Here is a 4691-nt window from a genome sequence, read left to right as displayed (position 1 = left end):
GCATTAAATGAAGATAAATTTGGCACTGAGCACTCTGCACCATTTTATATTTTTTACAGCTTTTCTACCCAAATGATAGCCTACCTCCCAGCACATGATCATAATCTGCTGAAATGGTTGTGGCTGCAGTGCAAAATCCAGGCACCCATGGCCTGCCCTGTGTATGTTGGCGTGCACGCACAGCCACCACCAACGCAAAGGGTCTCTCCAAGAAAGGGATGCTAACTTGCAAGGCAATCTGAGGATGTTTGGAAGGCCAATCTAGTCCAAAATCATTTAAGTTTGCATTTCTGTGTGCCTTCAACTGAACTCCTTTTTTTTCACTGAAAAAAAGAGGAGGCTATTTAATCCATTTAATCCCATCTCTCAGCTATCTGGAATTCTTTTTGGAAGTATATCAACAACCTACTTGCAGTAGGAAAGGTTGCTATTGTGCAAGAGTGGGGTGGGAGAGGGGGGGTTTAAATACGGAGCAGACTTAATTTGGAATTTCTTTGTTCCCACTACCCTTGTCAAACCCTTAATCTTATGTGAAAGTAGTGTGTGACTTTACCCATAGCTATTTTCAAGTGGAAAGTTGCTGGATTGCTTAGGAAAGGCTTAGACTAGAAAAGGACAGACCAGCCAGAAACTTCATAGATTTCTGTGAAATAAGAGGCTTATGAAAGCCTCTAAAAACTTCCCAGTATTGGCAATAATACTCTCCTGGGATCTTTCCTATATAAAGTTAACAGGACCAAAGGGGAAAGACTCTAGCACAAAATATCATCATGATGAACATCACTTTGTCTATTTTTCCCACTCAGTGTCAAAAGTTTAAAAGGTGTTACTTGCCCATACACCTGATTCTAGTCTGCTCTGTTTGCTTCGTATTTTACCACAAGACTAATTTAGAGAGAACAGTACTGAATGAGCAGAAACACTATTTCCTTACAGTTTCCTGCAAGTCAACCCCCCATTCATCACATCAAGAATTATGGCAGGAATGCATCTTGTGATTGCATTTGTTTCCAGCAGAATAAACAAACATACAGGGTGAAGCAGGCCAAAGTCAGACCCTGTCACCACAGGTTTTAGCTCCTGAAGAAGCTCCTGGCTCAAGTTCATCAGGCAATTCATAACCAGCAGCTGTGGTGCACATGACACGCTATATACAATGGGCGAGCACGAATTACAAAGAACTGTGACAAAGCTAATGGGGAAGAACAAGCTGCTAAAAGTCATCTTTTTTCTTGCTAGTCTTATCATCATCAATGAGAAATTAAGGGTCTGTGTGATTGCCTTCATTTCATTTGAAAACAGATTATAAGATTACGTACGCCCTCCTGGGCACCAAAAAGGCGTAATCCATCAATGTAAACATCCTGATCAAGAACAAAATTTCAGTATCTGTCTAGTATGAGGGATCCCAGGTGGGAGATATAATACAGCTATCTAATATTCTATTACAATGCACTAGATGGTAATTCTGAAGAAAAATCCAACTACCTTAGCCTTCTTTCTCAGTGTTTCCTCACTAGAGAGAGGCAAGAGGACAGCTACCAAGTGGGTCTGCCCTGAACACAAAATCTCTAGCTCAGGTCAACCCGGACATGCTGGATGTCTGGAGCTTCTACTTTTGCTTTGTAGCACATTCCCATCAACAGTGCTTGCACACACAAAGCCAGGGAAGAGCTTATCGTCTCCATAATATCCAAGGATATTGGATAGCGTTTCCCCTGATGAGAAATCATTATTAAATACAACTTTTGTACCATCCAGCTCCTTTAAAATTAACAAAATCAAAGCAGACCTCCTTGCTTCTAAGCGGTGACATCAGATAAAACAGATGACCTGGCCTCTCCACTGCTTCTGAAAATGATCTTACAAAGCAGCACTGTGCCTGACTTTATGACTCACACTGATTCCACAGGGCTAGAACCAGATAAAATTTGTAGGTTTGGGATTTTGCTGGTTTCTTTTTTCCTCTGTTACTATTTGTATGGGTTGGTTTTAGCTTCAGTGCAAAATCTGTTGTTTATATACCTGTTCCCATTTCTTTAAGTCCTGTTGAAGATATCTGTCATGTCATCTAGGAAGATTAAAACAATCTTACTCCTGGCCATAAATGCATGAATATTTTGTTTCTTATCAAAGTTTCTTTAAATCCCAACTCTTTTCTTAATCTTGTCTTTTTATTCTCTGTTCATTTGTTCTTTCCATGATTGCACGCATCATGGCTGAAACACGCTAAGAAGTGAATTTTCAGAATTCACATATTAACCATGTACCAAACTTGTATTAACTGTATTAACCAAGAATTGAACTTTCTCACCAAAAAAACACATCACAGAACTAATATTATAAACTAAAACTGCAAAGACAGTTCTGTACAGATGTAAATGCTTTATGCTGCTAATGTAAGTCAGAAGTTCTTATGCTAGCTGACACTATTTAAAATCTAGCTATTAGTTTTAAGCAATACTTTAATAGCTCATAAGTATTTGGAAACTTCTGCATGATAGTTTGAGACCTAAAGTATTATTCAAAGTTCAGACCTTTTGCAGAGACAAAGGGTTTCTAGATCAAACTTTTTCATAATTTTTCTTCCATCTACTTTAATAGCAAAATATACAAAGATTCAATAAAACTAGTCTGTTTTTTAATACTGTAAATGAGTGACAAAAGTGACAACTAGAATTTTCCCCTGGATTACAGGCTCAAGGAAAGCTGCGGTCCAGAGGTCACCCCTGGGCAAAGCCAGACAAACCAGGAAGGCTGGACACGCCACTCTCCTGTGCAATCAACGCAGCTTTCCGCAGCACACCCGGGCCATTGCTGGCTGTAGTTATAACCAAGAGGGTACAACAGCCTTAAAAGCACATCTTATTTAAAAACCAAGGTCAAGCTCACCAAGAAACAAAAATCCTTTCTCTATTTGGTGAATAAAAACATGCCTTTGCCATTACTTTCATTCTAAAGAGACAGTATATATGTATTTTGACACAATATTTTAATCAATCTGTTAAAACTCCATGCTTAACACTCGGTTCTTATATGGCACAGCCTAGCAATAGTTTCCACTGTCCACAAAAGTCCACAGGAAATACTGGAAGAGATTTATAACTCTGACATTCCTGGTACAATGCAGAGACCTTTAGATCTAAGTTGTTGATATTATTATTATTATTATTATTATTATTATTATTATTATTAGTATTAGTATTAGTATTCTGTTCTTAATTGTCTGTCTTTAACAATAACCTTAATTTTGGTGAACCCCGGGGTCTGCTTGCAAAGAAACACTCTTTCATTGTTGATTAGTACATAAAACCAATGGGGAACAGGCTGACAAAGTCTTGGAAAATGTGTCAAAGTTTTGAAGCCTTGAGGCCATTTACAGTTATTTGTGCCACTGGTACTCGGAAGTCATCCACAAAGAACACACACAAACATTTTTGGTCCTGTGTTGATAACACTTCAGCAATAAAGCAGGCATAGGGACCACAGAGCAGGTTGTGACTATGGTTTGGAGGGGGGGTGCAGGTAACAAGTCCCCTCTCCTCTTTTTTAGGGAAAGGTACCTGTGTGATCAAGTGCCTCCGTAACTGCCCATTTTGAGGCTCCTTAACTAGAAGGGCTAAAGCCTGGTTACCATTTGAACCTCACACATTGCCTTCCCCTAAAGCCTAATTCCCAATGGTTCTGTGTCCTCAAGGTTCAAATGAAGAGAAACGCAGCCCTTCCCCAAGGGATGGGCAACACATAGCAAGTCCAGAACCACAGAAACCTCTTACAGAGGAATTTTCTCTTCATGTTTCCTCTGCCACCCTTTTACTCTGGTGTTTCTTCCTTTAAAAAACAGAGTGCAGCAAGGTCAAAGGGCATAAGGCAGCTTTAATCAGCTCATGTGTTTCAGCAAAAGCTGGTCCTATATACATACCACCAACACCTGTGGCAGCACACAAGCCCCACCAAAGCCAAAGGAGCACATCAGAACTGCTCCTCTTCCAAGATTTCTTTTGTGATATTTCTCACCATTTGAGCTCAAAGGAAGACTAAACTCTCACTTGACTCTGTCAGTAGTTAACCTGCTGAATGTCTTTTTATATGAACTGAAATCTGGCTTATCTATATGCATTATAAAAGCTTTGCACGATTAATCATAATTGTTTTAATCGGTATTTTATGTTGCAGCCCTCACATTTTAAATGCACTATACTTCAGCATGCTTTACAGGATTAATAATGTTTACCAATGTGCAATAAGATGTGTAAAGATTATATAGAAAAAGTTAAAAACATTTCATCATTAAAAAGAAATATGAATTAAAATACCTTATTAATAAATAAGCAAGTCTGTTCTGGAATTAGACCACTATTTTGCAAGCTGACTAAAAGCATGAAAGTATAAAAAAAGCAAAAAGGGAGGAAAAGGAAGGAGGAAAAGAAGGGAGGAAAAAAGAAAAAAAGGAATGTGAAGAAAGCAAGAAAGAGAGAAAGAAAGAGAGAAAGAAAGAAAGAGAGAGAGAAAGAGAGAGAGAAAGAGAGAAAGAAAGAGAGAAAGAAAGAGAGAGGGAAAGAGAGGGAAAGAGAGGGAAAGAGAGGGAAAGAGAGGGAAAGAGAGGGAAAGAGAGGGAAAGAGAGGGAAAGAGGGAAAGAGAGGGAAAGAGGGAAAGAGGGAAAGAGGGAAAGAGGGAAAGAGGGAAAGAG

General features: G+C 39.0%; 1 protein-coding gene across 1 annotated transcript in view; it reads right to left on the bottom strand.

Moving 5' to 3' along the window:
• The window catches only part of FHOD3 (formin homology 2 domain containing 3), a 369637-nt gene that overhangs the window by 164824 nt on the left and 200122 nt on the right, over nucleotides 1–4691 (bottom strand). The window lies entirely within an intron of this gene.

Source organism: Athene cunicularia (assembly GCF_003259725.1).
Source record: "Athene cunicularia isolate RWA chromosome 2 unlocalized genomic scaffold, athCun1 chr2_part1, whole genome shotgun sequence".
NCBI lineage: Eukaryota > Metazoa > Chordata > Aves > Strigiformes > Strigidae > Athene > Athene cunicularia.
The sequence above is the reverse complement of the archived record's forward strand: the minus strand, read 5'-3'. Positions and strand labels throughout refer to the sequence as shown.